Source organism: Euprymna scolopes, unplaced genomic scaffold, assembly GCF_053919585.1.
Source record: "Euprymna scolopes isolate OS-2025 unplaced genomic scaffold, ASM5391958v1 sca142, whole genome shotgun sequence".
Lineage (NCBI taxonomy): Eukaryota > Metazoa > Mollusca > Cephalopoda > Sepiida > Sepiolidae > Euprymna > Euprymna scolopes.
Genome location: NW_027633150.1, coordinates 54,870 through 77,094, shown reverse-complemented (window position 1 = coordinate 77,094; position 22,225 = coordinate 54,870). Strand labels below are relative to the sequence as shown.

General features: G+C 23.4%; 1 protein-coding gene across 3 annotated transcripts in view; it reads left to right on the top strand.

Annotated features, from left to right (window-relative positions):
* LOC145273722 (uncharacterized) overlaps positions 1–22,225 on the top strand; it is a 43,796-nt gene that overhangs the window by 2,535 nt on the left and 19,036 nt on the right. Inside the window, exon 1 of one of the 3 annotated variants that reach the window (XM_080127099.1) lies at positions 1,015–1,038. The exons of the other annotated variants lie outside the window; for them this stretch is intronic. The gene's annotated coding sequence lies outside the window, so the exon portion shown is untranslated. Of the gene's footprint in view, positions 1–1,014; positions 1,039–22,225 lie in introns of those variants that run through there. 3 annotated transcript variants of the gene reach the window in all.

Below are 22,225 nucleotides of genomic sequence, written 5' to 3'. Positions count from 1 at the left end.
CATTATTTAGAATACAATTGAATAAAAAAAAAAACAACTTTAATTAAACTTGGAAATACGATTTAAAAAATAGTACGGATCGGTAAGTGCATTAGCACCATAAATTTGTCTAATTCTTAATTTCTAATGTTATTGGAAAAAAAAAAAAAAAAAAGGTAAATATGAGGAATTACTCCACCCTCGAAAATTCCTTTAAAATTACCACTGCTATAGGTTTCCGGGGTCGCTGAAAACGAAAATAACCTTTATAATTAAGGCAAACGAGTAGTTTCCAAGATATGAAGAAATGTTAGCTTAAAAAAGTGAAGGATCACTTTTCCATAATTATTTAACGTAAAATGATCACCCACTTTGTGGCCAGGATTTTTGGGGTGGGGACTTTCTTTCTACCCTTGGAAAATCCTTTAAAATTACCTGCTTAAATTGTTTGGAGGGGCGGGGGGTCGGCCGCCAAAACACACCCACCCACACACAGAAAAATGCCCCTCTCTCTCAGGTGGCCAGAAAGTGAGTGCTCATTCTAAGTTAAATTTACATTGAAAAGTGATCACACACTTTTCGAAAAAGTAATTTCATGAATATCATGAAAAATTTCTTTTTGCTATGGAAACGGTTTGCAGATTCGTTTTTAGCACACCGAAATCTACAATAAAATATTTTGTTATATATGAACGTGAAACGGGCCTTAAAGTAAAATAATACCGGATTTTTTTGAGCAGATTTGCTGTTTAGTTGTACAAATATCCTCAAACCAGGTAATCACTAAAAGGGACTTTTAAAAGTCGTCACCTGTATCGAGCAAAAGTTTAAAACCACCGATTATATGCCAGTCTACGTCATGGTAACATATATTGAGTGAGTTCCTAACAGTATTTTGTATAGTTTTTTAGTTTACTCATTTTCCCAAAATTTCCCCAAACTTAACGTGTTCGATACAGTCTGCCGCCATTTGTATTTTTCAGATATACCGATAAACACTGCATGTTTTTGAACTGATTAAACATTATACATTACATAAAAACACTACAATCTTATCCAGTTAAGTAGAACATTTACTTTTCTTGCCTTTGATAACATATATTTGTTATATATTCATTTTTTGACAACTTCTTTGTATCTGTTAATACAAACCCTTTTCATGTAATGTAATGTTTAGTCAGCTCGAAAAACAGTGTTTATCGGTGTATTTGAAAGATACAAATGGTGGCAGACACTGTTGATTATGTTAAGTTTGAGAAAGTGAGTTAAAACTAAAACTATACAAAATACTGTCACAAACCCACCGATTATGTCAGTCTATGTCATGGTAACATATTCGGTGGGTTTTTGACACTGTATTGTATAGTTTTTTGTTTTCAACTTAATTTCCCAAACTTAACGTATTCAACAGTCTGCAACCATTTCTGTTTTTCCAGCCGATTAAACATTTTACCTTACATAAAAACACTAAACAATTATCCAGTTAGGTAGAAATGTAACTTATCTTACCTTTGCTTTCATTTGTTTTTGGACAACTTTTTCGAATCTGTGTATAGTAACCCCCCCCCCCCATCACTCAAATATTAATTACTAACTCACATTTTTGTATACAGAAAAGAAAGAAAAGAAAAGACAAAAAAGAAAGAAAGGAAAGAAAGAAAGTAAAAAGAAAAACATTTAGCGTTTCAACGTTAGCTTTATCCACTGATTGTTGGTCGAGCCCAAGCCATGATTGACAGTAATCCTGAGGATCAGGATCCAATTGTGCAAGAGTACAATTTTTTCATTTTTTTTTTTTTTTTTTTTTTTAGAGTGGATTGCTGTACTAAGAATATAAGAAACATGCATTTTCTCTTTTTATTAGAATTTTCCATTACACCAAGTTGAGCCACAGCAACACGTGGCAGGGTACAGCTAGTATATATATAAAAACTTAATTTTTGGTTTGTTAAAAGTGAATAAAACCATATTTAATTGAAATTTTCAGAAAATTTATTTTTAAAGTCAAAGAATGTTTGCATGTTATTAAAATAATTTAACATTGCGAATTATAAAAATATTGAATTATAAATGAAAATATTTTTCGTAATTGCGAGATTGTCCTGATTTCATTTCTGGTAGAAATGAGCCTTTCACTTATTGAGATAAGTATTATTTGTATTAGTTTTTATGATACTCATGCAGAGAGTGGTCCGTGCTGAAATAATGTTATTATTTAAAAAGTCATTCTTACCATGGGGAGGGGAGGATGTTTTGTACCTATTCTGTCAATTACAATTGAATAAAAAAAAAAAAGCATATCGTAAAACTTTAATTAAATGTGGAAATATGATTTAAAAAATAGCGCGGATCGCTCTCTGCATTAGCACCATTTTTATTTATTGCGGACTATTATTCTCATCTTAATTAGTTGTTGTTTCACGACTTTTCGCCCAACTATTCCTCTGGCCTTCATGAAAAGAAGTAAGTCCTTTTATAAATGTTCAGTAACTTTTTCTTTTTATTATTCTTAAAGAGTAAAACTTTTCTTATTCATGAAAAGAGTTAAGCTTACGTAAATAAATAAATGTTTGTACACGTGACAAATTAAATGGTTTAGTTACTTTTTTTTGAAAATTATTTATGAAAAGAGTTAGCATGCTTAATTTCTATATGTATAGGTTTTTGGAATTTTTTTTCACTGGATTATTATTGATTGGACACTAATTAAACAGATTATTAAAAAAAAAATTAAAAAGAAATCATTATTTCGACATTTGAAAGTGGTGCTCACTTTTTAGTTACAACGTTCTGATAAATCAGTCACCCATTTTGTAAGCAATAAAAACGCGGTATATCAAAACCATAGAAAGTAAAAATAATATGAGCCTCTACCGCATTTGTAAGTCAGAAATATATTTGTTGAGAAAAAAAGAAAAAAAATAGATTGAACATGACTTTTTTTATTGTTTTTATGAAAATAAAGTTTCGAGTTTAAAAAATATTTTTTTTTTTTTACTTATTTAGTTAAAAGTCAGTTTGTGGGTGTTTTTTTTTTGAAATTGTTTTTATAAAAGGTGAGTTTTTTTGTTTGTTTTTTTCAAAACTTTCTTTTTTTAATTTTTTTTAAAGTATTATAAATTTCACTAACATGCTGGAGAAACGTTTAATAATTTGGTATTTTTTTTAGATTAGGTCCACCTCCACAATTTTCCTTTCAATGCCGACATTTATAGGTTTCCGAGTATGCTGAACACGCAAATCGCATTGGAATTTTGCGGAAATAAATAGTTGTATTATGCATTGTATTCTTCGGCGGCCATCTTTTTACGTGCACGCGCGCCATAAACAAATACACGCACGTAAAAAAGATGGCCGCCAAAGATTACAATGCATAATACAACTATTTATATCTTGATAACTACTTATTTCTGCAAAATTTCGATGCGATTTTCGTATTCAGCATAGTCGAAAACCATTTCAAGCCGTCATTTAAAAGAAAATTGAGGAGGTGGACCTAATCTAAAAATTTACCAATAATTTTTCATCCCGTACGCCTCCCGATACATTGCTTCGTCACCATGCGACCATTTTATATCTCCCAAAGACACTTCTGTATTTAGAAAAAAAAAAAAAAATGAGTGACCAATTTACCAGAACGTGGTAACTAAAAAGTGAGTACCCCTTTCAAATGTTGAAATGATTTTTTTTTTTTTTTTTTTTCAATTTTTTTTTTCATAATCTGGTTTGTGTTCAATCAATAATAATCCAGTGAAAAAATTTCAAAAAACCTATTAGTATAGAAACTCCACCACGTAAGTAAATAAATAAAAAATATTGCATGCGTTAGCCTTGACTAGGGGGGGGGGTACTAAGCGAACGACCATTAAATAAATCTGCGGGTCGCCATGGAACTCAACGCCCAAGGAGTACCAAAATAGTTTTCATGATCTGAAGAAATTTTTTTTTTCGAAAAGTGGGTGATCACTTTTCCATGTAAATTTTACTTAAAATGAGCACCCACATTTATTTTTGTGTTTATTATTATTATTATTGTGTTTTTTGACAAGGCAGTTTGGTACGCGAATGCATATTTAACAGTTTTCGTTTATGCTCACGCATAGCATAAACAAAGGCTACGTCTGTGAAATGGAAAATAGTCCCAGAGTTCAGGGGTTAATACCATGCAAAAGAAATCCAAACAAAAAACATTTTAGCCAAGAAACACACAGAAAAAAAAAAAATAGCATCCATTTTTTTTCTATCGAATTCATTTGCTGCTTTTATTGAAAACTATTTTCCCCCGGATTTTTGATATAATTTTCCATTAAGGGCCGTGCGTCTCACGTTCGTAAATAACAAAAAAATTTTTGTAGATTTTGGTGTGCTAAAAACGAATCTGCAAACCGTTTCCATCGCAAAAAAATAGTTTTTATGATATGAAGAAATTACTTTTTCGAAAAAGCAGCGTATCACTTTTCCATGTAAATTTAACTTAAAATGAGCACCCACTTTCTAGCCACCTGAGAGAGGGGGGATTTTTTCCCATGTTTATTGGCTAAACAGCTTTCGTTTATGCTCACACATAGCGTAAACGAAGGCTACGGCTGTGACATGGAAAATAGTCCCAGAGTTCAGGGGTTATTACCATGCAAAAGAAATCAAACAAAAAACTTTTTAGCCAAGAAACACAGAAAAATGCCCCTCTCTCTCAGGTTGCCAAAAAGTGGGACTCATTCTAAGTTAAATTTACATTGAAAAGTGATCACACACTTTTCGAAAAAGTAATTTCATGAATATCATGAAAAATTTCTTTTTGCTATAGAAACGGTTTGCAGATTCGTTTTTAGCACACCGAAATCTACAATAAAATATTTCGTTATTTATGAACGTGAAACGGGCCTTAAAGTACAATAATACCGGATTTTTTGGAGCAGATTTGCCGTTTAGTTGTACAAATATCCTCAAACCAGGTAATCACTAAAAGGGACTTTTAAAAGTCATCACCTGTATCGAGCAAAAGTTTAAAACCACCGATTATATGCCAGTCTACGTCATGGTAACATATATTGAGTGAGTTCCTAACAGTATTTTGTATAGTTTTTTAGTTTAAACTCATTTTCCCAAAATTTCCCCAAACTTAATGTGTTCGATACAGTCTGCCGCCATTTGTATTTTTCAGATATACCGATAAACATTGAATGTTTTTGAACCGATTATACATTACATAAAGACACTAAAATCTTATCCAGTTAGGTAAAACATTTACTTTTCTTGCCTTTGATAACATTTATTTATATATATTTATTTTTTGACAACTTCTTTGTATCTGTGTTTAGTAATACAAACCCTTTTCATTTAATGTAATGTTTAGTCGGCTCAAAAAACAGTGTTTATCAGGGTATTTGAAAGCTACAAATGGTGGTGGACACTGTTGATTACTTTAAGTTAGAGAAAGTGAGTTAAAACTAAAAAACTACACAAAATACTGTCAGAAACCCACCGATTATGCCAGCCTATGTCATGGTAATATATATTCGGTGAGTTTCAGACGCTGTTTTGTATAGTTTTTAGTTTTCCACTTACTTTCCCAAACTTAACGTATTCAACAGAGTCCGCAACCATTTCTTTTTTTTTTGAGCCAATTAAACATTTTACATTACATAAAAACACTAAACAATAATCCAATTAGGTAGAAACATAACTTACCTTACCTTTGGTTTCATTTATTTGCTTTTGGACATTGCTTATATAAATAAAATGAACTCATTTTTTCCCGTCTGATTTTGACATTAATAGGATTAAAAATCAAGATATTTCATGCAAATATAATATGCACAAACGGCAGAACAATATCTGAGGTGTGTTATAGGCTTATTATTTCTCAAATTCCTCGATAATATTAGATTTCTATACTTTTTCTGCTGAGAAGTCACGGCCAAAATCGGTTAAGATCAATGGAAGTGGTAAAATATTTTCTAATAAATTCCTCCTCCCCCTGCCACCACTTAACACCGTTTGGGGATCGTTGACAAGGAACAGTTGAGAAGAGAACACCGGTTTGGCTTCGTAGTTCTTTCATGTGAAGTTATTTAAAATCACTAAACTAAGCTGCAGTGCTCTGTGGCGTAGTGGTTAGCGTGCTGGACAATTCACATTATATTTTCACGTTCGCGCCGACCTACCGTAGTCGTTTTTTTTTTGTTTTTTTTCCTAAACAACTGGAATGGACTTTTCTTGGTGGCCGAACTGTTAACGTTGCAGATGTTTTTTTGTTTTTTTTTTTCACACTTTATTTTCCTACTTTTACTCATGATTCTGGGTTTGATCCTTCTTACTTTCCTACTATAACATTTTTTAAAACTCCCCCCCCCCCGTCCCAGAAACAAACACTCGGGCAACGCCGGGTACCCCCGCTAGTATATAATATATATATTATATATAATATATATAAATAATATATATATATATTATATATAATATATATATATAATATATATATATATATAATACATATATAATATATATAATATATATATAATATATATATATATATATATATTATATATATATAAAAACAGATGTGTGTGCCACAGACGATTTCTGATTGGTTAATCCAATAATCACATCCCCTACAAAACTATGGTTCCTACGCTCTTAACTTTACCATAAAATATTATGGTCTTATTTATTGTCCATCTTGGAAGGGTTTAATTTTTTTCTAACTTGCCATTTACAAATTACAAAAATACGAAACTTACACCAGACATCACAATCCAACCTCCGACACAGCGTCTTCCATTCAGGCGCTAGCCGCACACACATACATACAACACGAAAACAAACGCTGGTACTACTACTACTACCCAGCGCACACACACTCTTTAAAACATGTTCTTTTGAAGAGACGATTTTTTAAAGCTGTTGACACACATGTTTTAAAAATCTAGCAAAAATTAATTTTCCTGAAATTTTTTAATATTTAAAAATACATTATGCCGGCTGATAAAATTTTAAAACTTTTTTTAAAGCTAGAAAGATAAAATTTAAAAATACATATATATATATGAAACTAAACTAAAAAAAAAAAAACAAAGCGCGCATTCACTCGTGGTCTTTTCATTTCAGGTTTGTATTACTGTACACATAGATTCGAAAAAGTTGTCAAAAAACAAATATATTACAAATAAATGTTATCAAAGGCAAGATAAGTTACTTTTCTACCAAACTGGATATATTTTTCGTGTTTTTATTCAATGTAACATATTTATTCAGCTCGAAAAACGGGTTTGTATTACTGTACACATAGATTCGAAAAAGTTGTCAAAAAACAAATATATAACAAATAAATGTTATCAAAGGCAAGATAAGTTACTTTTCTACCTAACTGGATATATTTTTTGTGTTTTTATTCAATGTAACATGTTTATTGAGCTCGAAAACCATACAGTGTTTACCGATGTATTGGAAAATTCAAGATGGCGCCTCACTCCCTCTTTAACACGGTAAGTATGGGAAAAGGTGTTATAAATAAAAAAACTAGAAAGAATACTATTAAAAACCCGCCGAATATATGTCAACCTATGTCACGGTAACATATAATGAGCGAGTTTTTAACAGTATTTTATCCAGTTTTTTATTTATAATATCTTTTACCAAACTTACCGTGTTAAAGAGGGAGTCAGACGCCATCTTGAATTTTCCAATACATCGGTAAACACTGTGTGGTTTTCGAGCTCAATAAACATGTTACATTGAATAACAATACAAAAAATATATCCAGTTAGGTAGAAAAGTAACTTATCTTGCCTTTGATAACATTTATTTGTTATATATTTGTATTTTGACAACTTTTTCGAATCTATGTGTACAGTAATACAAACCCAAACATTCATTTTGATTTAAAAAAAAGTAATTTTGATTAAAAAAAAAGTTTAATTTTATTATTTGTTTATTGTCTTAACTCATATCAAATGTTTTGCTTGTGTTCTGCTTCAAATATTCATAATCTTACATGCATGATTTTCATTTAATTATCTCCATATAAATAAAATGAACTCATTTTTCCCGCTGATTTTGACCTTAATAGGATTAAAAATCAAGATATCTCATGCAAATATAATATGCAAAAACGGCAGAACAATATCTGAGGTGTTATAGGCTTATTATTTCTCAAATTCCTCGATAATCTTAGATTTTTATACTTTTCCTACTGAGAAGTCAGGTATATAGAGATAATATGTATTTTGTATATATATATATATATATATATATATATAATATATAATATATATAATATGTATATATTATATATATAATATATATATTATATGTATAATATATATATAAAATATATATATTATATTCTATATATATATATAATATATATATATATATTATATATATGTTATATATATATATTATATATATATAATATATATTCTATTATATATATAATATATATATTATATATATATTATATATATCCTATTATATATATACTATATATATATTATATTATATATATATTATATATATCCTATTATATATATACTATATATATATTATATTATATATATATTATATATATTCTATTATATATATATATATTATATTATATATATATTATATATATATTATATTATATATATATAATATATATTCTATTATATATATATTATATTATATATATTATATTATATATAAAATATGTATATATTATATATAATATATATACTATATTATATATAATATATATATTATATATATATATATATTATATTATATATATTATATTTATATTATATGTATAAGATATATATTATATTATATATATAATACATATATATTATATTATATATATAATATATATATTATATTATATATATAATATATATATTATATTATATATATTATATATATATTATATTATATGTATAAGATATATATTATATTATATATATAATATATATATTATATTATATATATATTATATTATATATATTATATATATATTATATTATATGTATAAGATATATATTATATTATATATATAATATATATATTATATTATATATATAATATATATATTATATTATATATATTATATATATATTATATTATATGTATAAGATATATATTATATTATATATATAATATATATATTATATTAAATATATAATATATATATTATATTATATATATATAATATATATATTATATTATATATATATAATATATATATTATATTATATATAATATTATATATAATATATATATAATATATATATTATATATATATAATATATATTATATATATATAATATATATTATATATATATTATATATATTATATATATAATATATATATATATAATATATATTATATATGTTTAATATATATATATAATATATATATTATACATGTATAATATATCATATATATATTTATTATATATTTATAATATATATATTATATATTTATAATATATATATTATATATTTATAATATTTATAATATATATATTATATATTTATAATATATATATTATATATTTATAATATATATATTATATATATAATATATATATTATATATGTTTAATATATATATTTATATTATATATATTATATATATTATATATATATTATGCATATTATATATATATAATATGTATATTCTATATATAATATGTATATTCTATATATAATATGTATATTATACATATATAATATGTATATTATATATATATTATATTATATATATATTATATATATAATATGTATAATGTATATATATATTATATATATAATATGTGTATTATATATATGTGTATTATATATATATTATATATAATATGTGTATTATATATATATTATATATATAATATGTATATTATATATATATTATATATATAATATGTATATTATATATATTATATATATAATATGTATATTATATATAATATGTATATTATATATATATTATATATATAATATGTATATTATATGTTATATATATAATATGTATATCATATATATATTATATATATAATATGTATATCATATATATATTATATATATAATATGTATATTATATATATAATATGTATATTATATATATATTATATATATAATATGTATATTATATATATATTATATATATAATATGTATATAATATGTATATTATATATATATTATATGTATATAATATGTATATTATATATATATTATATGTATATAATATGTATATTATATATATATTATATGTATATAATATGTATATTATATATATATTATATGTATATAATATGTATATTATGTATATATTATATGTATATAATATGTATATTATATATTATATATATAATATGTATATTATATATATAATATGTATATTATATATTATATATATATATAATATATATATTATATATATATTATATATATATAATATAATATATATATTATATATATATAATATATATATTATATATATATAATATATATATTATATATATATATAATATATATATTATATATATATATAATATATATATTATATATATTTTATATATATATATATAATATATATATTATATATATTTTATATATATATAATATATATATTATATATATATTATATATATATTATATATATTTAATATTATAATATATATATTATATATATATAATATATATATTATATATAATATTATAATATATATATCATATATATAATATTATATATATAATATTTGTTTTTTTTAATTCAATTTTCACCCCAAGCAAGGCACAGTGCCACTTTGAAGCAGGGGGCTACTATTAGGGAATTAATTAGCGAGGTCATTATGAAGGGAGAAGAGAAGAAAGATGTTTGTTAACATTACACTTGAACTTCTGCATATCAATGCAGTTGGGAAAGCAGAATCCTGGAAGGGAGTTCCAAAGACCCGCAGTTCTGGGGAAGAAACTATTGGAGTAAAAGGCTTTCTTGCACCTAGGGATCTCTACTGTAAAGGAATGAGACTTAGTAGCTTGTCGGGTTTGTCGGGGGTTGTTACGTCGGGGAGGTACAAGTGTTTGCAGTTCGTCAGAGCATTCACCATTAAAGTATTTGTAGAACAGGCAGAGGGATGCAACATCTCGTCGATGGGACAGAGGTGTAAGCCTAGATGACAGTTCAGGACCTATCAGGTTGGCGACTCTCTTTTGAACCCTGTCCAGGAGTGAGAGACAAGCAGCAGATGCACCAGCCCAGATGTGACAACAGTACTCCATACATGGGCGAATGGTTGCCTTATAGAGGTATAGGATACTGGCAGGCGTAAGTAGTTTTCTAGCACGGTAGAGGGAGCCAACCTTCCTTGCAACACCCTTGGCAATGCTCTCAATGTATCTATTCCAGTTCATATTCCCTGTAAACGTTAGGCCGAGGAGTTTAAAAGAAGTACTTTCAGGCAATGTGTTCTTGGCCATTGCTATTGGTGGTAGAGAAGGTTTCTTGTAGTTATTGAAGGAAACAAGCTTAGTCTTAGCAGCATTGAATGAGACCAACCATTTTTGTCCCCATTCCACTACGGATTGGAGGTCATCCTCTAGTGTTTCTGCCATTTTCTTGGATATGTGTTCATTTGTTTTCCCCTCATATCTGTTATAGAGAGTGGTGTCATCGGCAAATATACCCATCTCCGAAACAATATTATCAGGGAGGTCGTTTATGAATATCAGAAACAATAGAGGTCCACGGATAGACCCCTGAGGCACTCCCGCATTTATGTCATATTGTTTGGATGTACGTCCGTCGAGGACAACTTCGATTTTTCTATTACTTAAGAAGGATTTAATTACGTTATGAATTCTTCCAGTGATTCCATATGATCTAATTTTCCTTAGAAGACCATCATGCCATACCCTGTCAAAAGCCTTAGATATATCAAGGGCCACCGCTCTACCCTCCCCTGTTTTATCCAATGAACGGTATATACGTTCAGAAACTACAGTTAAGATATCTGCTGTTGAACGGGCTTGCCTGAATCCATATTGTTTGTCAGTCAGGAGTTTAGCAGCTGTTAGGTGCTGGACTAGGACTTGATTAACTAAGGACTCAAATATTTTGGCGAAAAGCGGGAGGAGGCTAATGGGGCGATAATTTAGTGGGTCAGTTCTTTCACCAGAATTCTTGAAGACTGGTACCACAGAGGCGGTTTTCCAGCAGTCGGGAAAACAAGATTCGTTAAGGCATTTATTGTAAAGTTTGGACAGAACTGGAGCAACCTCGGCAGAGCATTTTTTTAATAGCACAGCCGGGATGAGATCTGGTCCACATGCTTTAGAGGTGTCTAGGTTTTTTATAATAGCATGTACCTGAGAAGGGGTGATTTTCAAATCGTCAAGTGTGGCGTCTGTTCGCAGAGGAAAATCAGGGAGTGAGTTGTGTACCGAGTTCAGTGTGGAGTTTGAGGCAAACCGACTAGCAAGCAGATTAGCCTTGTCAGTTGCCGTGCAAGCAACCTCATGATTGTTTGTTAGTGGGGGAATAATTGACTGTCCATTATTAACTACGCTGTTGTAGATTTTCCAAAAATCCCGGGTTCCTAATTTCTGTGCTTCGATGCGCTTTCTGGTGGTTTCAGAGTAATCTGACTTAGCTGTGTCTATCACTCTCTTACAATTATTTCTAGCTTCTATAAACTTCTGTTTATTTGAGCTGGACTTATGTCGGTTGAATCTGCGGAACGCATGCTGCCTTTGACAAATGGCAGCTGCACAAGCAGAAGTAAACCATTGGGGGGGGGGGGCTTGCTATAGTATTTCCGTGTGGGAACATGTGCTTCAATAGCAGTTTTGAACCATTCAGTTGTCTCATTTGCACACTGTTCCGCTGGAGGAGTAAAGATATTTTGCCATGGGGCATCTCTGATGAGCTCCCTGATGGCTTCCCAATCAGCCTTTTTCTAATACCTCGTTATTTTAATATATATATAATATATATATATATAATATATATAATATATAAACATATATAATATATAAACATATATAATATCTAAACATATATAATATATAAACATATATAATATATATATACATATATAATATATATATACATATATAATATATATATACATATATAATACATATATACAAAATATATATACATATATATAACTATGTATACATATATATAATATATATACATATGTATAACTATATATACATATATAACATTATATATATATGCACATATATCATATATATATAATATATTATATATACATATAATATATATATATTTACAGATATATAATATATTATATATATATATTTATTACATATATACATTATTTATATATTATATATATATAATATGTAGATAATATATAAATAATGTATATATGTAATAAATATATATATATAATATATTATATACCTGTAAATATATATATATGTGTATATATAATGTTATATATGTATATATATGATATATGTATATATATATATTATATATAGGTATATATATATATTATATATAGGTATATATATATATGATATATGTATATATATATTATATATGTATATATATATGATATATGTATATATATATTATATATATGTATATATATATATTATATATATGTATATATATATTAGATATATGTATATATATATTATATATATGTATATATATATTATATATATGTATATATATATTATATATATGTATATATATTATATATATGTATATATATATTATATATATATATATTATATATATGTATATATATATTATATATATGAATATATATATAATATATATATATATAATATATATATGTATAATATATATATATATATATAATATATATATGTATATATTATATATATGTATATATATTATATATATATGTATATATATATAATATATATATGTATATATATATATTATATATATGTATATATATTATATATATATGTATATATATATAATATATATATGTATATATATGTATATATATATATGTATATATTATATATATGTATATATATATATTATATATATGTATATATATATTATATATATGTATATATATATATTATATATGTATATATATTATATATGTATATATATATATTATATATATGTATATATATATTATATATATGTATATATATATTATATATGTATATATATTATATATGTATATATATTATATATGTATATATATATTATATATGTATATATATTATATATGTATATATATTATATATGTATATATATTATATATGTATATATATTATATATGTATATATATACTATATATGTATATATATTATATATATTATATATGTATATATATTATATATGTATATATATTATATATATGTATTATATATGTATATATGTATTATATATGTATTATATATGTATATATATATTATATATGTATATATATATTATATATGTATATATATATTATATATTTATATATATATATTATATATGTATATATATATATTATATATGTATATATATATTATATATGTATATATATATTATATATGTATATATATATTATATATGTATATATATATTATATATGTATATATATATTATATATGTATATATATATTATATATGTATATATATATTATATATGTATATATATATTATATATGTATATATATAGATTATATATGTATATATAGATTATATATGTATATATATATATAGATTATATATATATATATTATATATGTATATATATATATTATATATGTATATATATATTATATATGTATATATATATTATATATGTATATATATATATTATATATGTGTATATATATTGTATATGTGTATATATATTGTATATGTGTATATATATTGTATATGTATATATATATTGTATATGTATATATATATTGTATATGTATATATATATTATATATTGTATATATATTATATATATGTATATATATATTATATATATATATAATATATTGTATATATATTATATATATAATATATTGTATATATATTGTATATATAATATATTGTATATATATATATTATATATAATATATTGTATATATATTATATATATAATATTTTGTATATGTATATATATATATATATATATTATATATGTATATATATAATATATTGTATATGTATATATATATATTATATATATATATATAATATATGTATATATATATTATATATATAATATATGTATATATATATATTATATATATAATATATGTATATATTATATATATATAATATATGTATATATATTATATATATATAATATATGTATATATATATATATATTATGTATATATATATATAATATATGTATATATATATATAATATATGTATATATATATATATATATTATATATATATATATATTATATATATATAATATATGTATATATATATTATGTATATATATATATATATTATGTATATATATATATATTATGTATATATATATTATGTATAATATATGCATATATATATTATATATAATATATGTATATATATATTTTATATATATAATATATGTATATATATATTATATATAATATATGTATATATATATTTTATATATATAATATATGCATATATATATTTTATATATATAATATATGTATATATATTATATATATATTATATATATGTATATATATATTATATATCTAATATATATATATATGTATATATATATTATATATCTAATATATATATGTTATATATCTAATATATTATATATATGTATATATATATTATACATATATAATATATTATATATATGTATATATATATTATACATATATAATATATTATATATATGTATATATATTATACATATATTATATGTATATATATATATATTATATATATATAATATATTATATGTATATATATATTATATATCTAATATATTATATATATGTATATATATATTATATATATAATATATTATATGTATATATATATTATATATCTAATATATTATATATATGTATATATATATTATATATATATAATATATTATATGTATATATATATTATATATCTAATATATTATATATATGTATATATATATATTATATATATATATTATATATATGTATATATATATTATATATATATAATATATTATATGTATATATATTATATATCTAATATATTATATATATGTATATATATATATTATATATATATGTTATATGTATATATATATTGTATATCTAATATATTATATATATGTATATATATATTATATATATAATATATTATATGTATATATAATATATTATATGTATATATATATATATATATTATATATCTAATATATTATATATATGTATATATATATATTATATATATGTATATATATATTATATATCTAATATATTATATATATGTATATATATATTATATATATAATATATTATATGTATATATAATATATTATATGTATATATATATATATTATATATCTAATATATTATATATATGTATATATATATATTATATTATATGTATATATATATTATATATATAATATATTATATATCTGTGTATATATAATATATTATATATATGTATATATATATATTATATATATAATATATTATATATATGTATATATATATTATATATATGTATTTATATATATTGTATATATAATATATTATATATATGTATTTATATATATTATATATATAATATATATATATATATATATGTATATATATATATTATATATATGTATATATATATATATTATATATATGTATATATATATATATTATATATATGTATATATATATATATTATATATATATAATATATTATATATATGTATATATATATATTATATATATGTATATATATATTATATATATATAATATATTATATATGTATATATATATATTATATATATGTATATATATATTATATATATATATAATATATTATATATGTATATATATATATTATATATATGTATATATATATTATATATATATATAATATATTATATATGTATATATATATATTATATATATGTATATATATATTATATATATATATAATATATTATATATGTATATATATATATTATATATATGTATATATATATTATATATATATATAATATATTATATATGTATATATATATATTATATATATGTATATATATATTATATATATATATAATATATTATATATGTATATATATATATTTATATATATGTATATATATATATATATTATATAATATATTATATATTATATATATGTATATATATATATGATATATATGTATATATATATATAATATATTATATATATGTATATATATATATTATATATATATTATATATAATATATTATATATATAATTGATTATATATATATTATATATATATGTATATATATTATATATATATATATATATGTATGTATATAATATATATGTATAATATATATATTATATATAATATATATATATATGTTTAATATGTATATTATATATAATATATATTTATATATATATGTATATATATAATATATATTATATATTATATACTAGCTGTGCCCTGCCACGCCTTGCTGTGGCTCAATTTGGTGTAATTGAAAAATTTAATAAAAGAGAAAATGCATGTTTATTATATTAGTACCAGCAGTCCACTGCAAAATGTGAAAAAGAAGACGAAACTGAAAAAAATGGTACTCTTGCAGAATTTGATCTGGATCCTCGAGAGTTTTTGTCAATCATTCATGTTTTGGACTTGACCAACAATCAGTGGATGAAGCCGAACATAGCAAAAATGTTGAAACGCTAAATGCTTTTTTTTTGTTGTTGTTTTAAAAAATGTGATTTAGTAATTTATATTTGGTTGATGGTGGGGGGAGGGGGGTTACTATACACAGATTCGAAAAAGTCGTCCAAAAACAAATAAATGAAAGCAAAGGTAAGGTAATTTACGTTTCTACCTAATTGGATAATTGTGTAGTGTTTTTATGTAATGTAAAATGTTTAATTGGCTCAAAAAAAAAGAAATGGTTGCGGACTCTGTTTAATACGTTAAGTTTGGGAAAGTAAGTTGAAAACTAAAAACTATACAAAACAGTGTCTGAAACTCACCGAACATATGTTACCATGACATAGGCTGGCATAATGGATAGGTTTCTGACAGTATTTTGTATAGTTTTTTTTTATTTTTAACTCACTTTCTCTAACTTAAAGTAATCAACAGTGTCCACCACCATTTGTAGCTTTCAAATACACCAATAAACACTGTTTTTCAAGCCGACTAAACGTTACATTAAATGAAAAGGGTTTATGTTACTAAACACAGATACAAAGAAGTTGTCAAAAAAATAAATATATAACAAATAAATGTTATCAAAGGCAAGAAAAGTAAGTGTTCTACCTAACTGGATAAGATTTTAGTGTTTTTATGTAATGTATAATCGGTTCAAAAACATTCAATGTTTATCGGTATATCTGAAAAATACAAATGGCGGCAGACTGTATCGAACACGTTAAGTTTGGGGAAATTTTGGGGAAAATGAGTTTAAACTAAAAAACTATACAAAATACTGTTAGGAACTCACTCAATATATGTTACCATGATGTAGGCTGGCATATAATCGGTGGTTTTAAACTTTTGCTCGATACAGGTGACGACTTTTAAAAATCCCTTTTAGTGATTACCTGGTTTGAGGATATTCGTACAACTAAACGGCAAATCTGCTCCAAAAAATCCGGTATTATTTTACTTTAAGGCCCGTTTCACGTTCATATATAACGAAATATTTTACTGTAGATTTCGGTGTGCTAAAAACGAATCTGCAAACCGTTTACGTAGCAAAAAAAAAGTTTTCATGGCATTCATGAAATTACTTTTTCGAAAAGTGGGTGATCACTTTTCAATGTAAATGTAACTTAGAATGAGCACCCACTTTCTGGCCACCTGAGAGAGGGGCATTTTTCTGTTTCTTGGCTAAAAAGTTTTTTGTTTGATTTCTTTTGCATGGTAATAACCCCTCAACTCTGGGACTATTTTCCATTTAACAGCCGTAGCCTTCGTTTACTCTATGCGTAAGCATAAACGAAAGCTGTTTAGCCAATAAACATGGGAAAAAATCCCCCCTCTCTCAGGTGGCTTGAAAGTGGGTGCTCATTTTAAGTTAAATTTACATGGAAAAGTGATCGCCACTTTTTCGAAAAAGTAATTTCTTCATATCATAAAAACTATTTTTTTGCGACGGAGACGGTTTGCAGATTCGTTTTTAGCACACCAAAATCTACAAAAAAAATTTTGTTATTTACGAACGTGAGACGCACAGCCCTTAATGGAAAATTATATCAAAAATCCGGGGGAAAATAGTTTTCAATAAAAACAGCAAATGAATTCGATAGAAAAAAAATGGATGCTATTTTTTTTTTTCTTTCTGTGTGTTTCTTGGCTAAAAAGTCTTTTTGTTTGATTTCTTTTGCATGGTATTAACCCCTGAACTCTGGGACTATTTTCCATTTCACAGACGTAGCCTTTGTTTATGCTATGCGTGAGCATAAACGAAAACTGTTAAATATGCATTCGCGTACCAAACTGCCTTGTCAAAAAAACCTTTAAGCCAATAAACATGAAAATAAATGCCCCTTCCTCAGGTGGCCAGAAAGTGGGTGCTCATTTTAAGTTAAATTTAGATGGAAAAGTGATCACCCACTTTTCGGGAAAAAAAATTTCTTCAGATCATGAAAACTATTTTGGTACTCCTTGGGCGTTGAGTTCCATGGCGACCCGCAGAATTATTTAATGGTCGTTCGTTTAGTACCCCCCTTGTCAAGGCTAACGCATGCGCACGTAACATTTTTTATTTATTTACTTACGTGGTGGAGTTTCTATACTGATAGGTTTTTTGAAATTTTTTCACTGGATTATTATTGATTGAACACTAACCAGATAATGAAAAAAAATTGAAAAAAAAAAAAAAATCATTTCAACATTTGAAAGGGGTACTCACTTTTTAGATACCACGTTCTGGTAAATCGGTCACTTTTTATTTATTTATTTACTGTTTTTCTGAATACGGAAGTGTCTTCGGGAGATATAAAATGGTCGCATGTTGACGAAGCAATGTATCGGGAGGCGTACGGGATGAAAAATTATTGGTAAATTTTTAGATTAGGTCCACCTCCTCAATTTTCTTTTAAATGACGGCTTGAAATGGTTTTCGACTATGCTGAATACGAAAATCGCATCGAAATTTTGCAGAAATAAGTAGTTATCAAGATATAAAAAGTTGTATTATGCATTGTAATCTTTGGCGGCCATCTTTTTTACGTGTGTTTTTGTTTATGGCGCGTGTGCACGTAAAAAGATGGCCACCGAAGAATACAATGCATAATACAACTATTTATTTCCGCAAAATTTCAATGCAATTTGCGTGTTCAGCATACTCGGAAACCTGTAAATGTCGTCATTGAAAGGAAAATTGTGGAGGTGGACCTAATCTAAAAAAATACCAAATTATTAAACATTTCTCCAGCATGTTAGTGAAATTTATAATACTTTAAAAAAATTAAAAAGAAACAAAACAAAAGTTTTGAAAAAAAACTCACCTTTCACAAAAACAATTTCAAAAAAAAACCACAAACTGACTAAATAAGTAAAAAAAAAAAAATAATTAAATATCTCGAAACTTTATTTTCATGAAAACAATAAAAAAAAAGTCCTGTTCTCTCTATTTTTTTTTCTTTGAGAAACAAATATATTTCTGACTTACAAATGCGGTAGAGACTCATTATTTTTACTTTCTATGGTTTTGATATACCGCGTTTTTATTGCTTACAAAATGGGTGACTGATTTATCAGAACGTTGTAACTAAAAAGTGAGCACCACTTTCAAATGTCGAAATAATGATTTCTTTTTTACATTTTTTTTTTTTTTAATAATCTGTTTAATTAGTGTGCAATCAATATTAATCCAGTGAAAAAAAATTCCAAAAACCTATAAGTATAGAAATTAAGCATGGGAGTAATGTTTGTACAACAACGTCGCCTTTCGCACTTTTACAAACATTTTTTTAAAAAGTAACTAAACCATTTATTGATAATTTGTCACGTGTACAAACATTTATTTATTTACGTAGGCTTAACTCCTTTCATGAATAAGAAAAGTTTTACTCTTTAAGAATAATAAAAGGAAAAAGTTACTGAACATTTATAAAATGACTTCTTTTCATGAAGGCCAGAGGAATAGTTGGCCGAAAATTCGTGAAACAACAACTAATAAAGATGAGAATAATAGTCCGCAATAAATAAAAATGGTGCTAATGCAGAGAGCGATCCGCGCTATTTTTTAAATCGTATTTCCATGTTTAAATAACGTTTTACGATATGTTTTTTTTTTATTCATTCAATTGTAAGGTTAAAGTACAGAATAGGTACAAAACATCCTTACCTCCCCATGTTAAGAATGACTTTTTAAATAATAACATTATTTCAGCACGGATCACTCTCTGCATGAGTAATCTTATATAGAAAAACAAAAAAAAACTCAAAAGCAAGCAACAAACTTTTTTTTTTTGGCCTTATATAATAAAGAAAAGATGTGTAAATTAAAAAATTTGGAAGATAAACAAATGAAATATGTTTTTCTTTGTTTTTTTTGTTTTTTTACTTATCGAGTTAACAGAAAATGAAACCTTTCGTCAATTCGTGGCTGTGAAATGAATCGAACCGGAAGTTCAGTTTTATCAACAGAACAGATTCGCAGAAACGATTAAATAAATATATTTATTTTATTTAATATTTTAATTTTAATTAGGTAAATTTATTTTAATAACATAAAAACATACCTCGACTCTAAAGATGGGTTGTCTGAAAATTTCAAATAAATTGGTAACTTAGAAATATGGTTTTATTCTTTTAGAACGAACTAACTTTACATTTTTATATATATATAGATATAATATATACTATATAATATATATATAATATATATTATATATATAATATATATTATATATATTATATATATAATATATATTATATATATAATACATATTATATATATAATATATATTATATATATAATATATATTATATATATAATATATATATATATAATATATATATATATATATATAATATATATTATATAATATATATTAATATATATATATATATAATATATATTATATATATATATATATATATATATATTATAT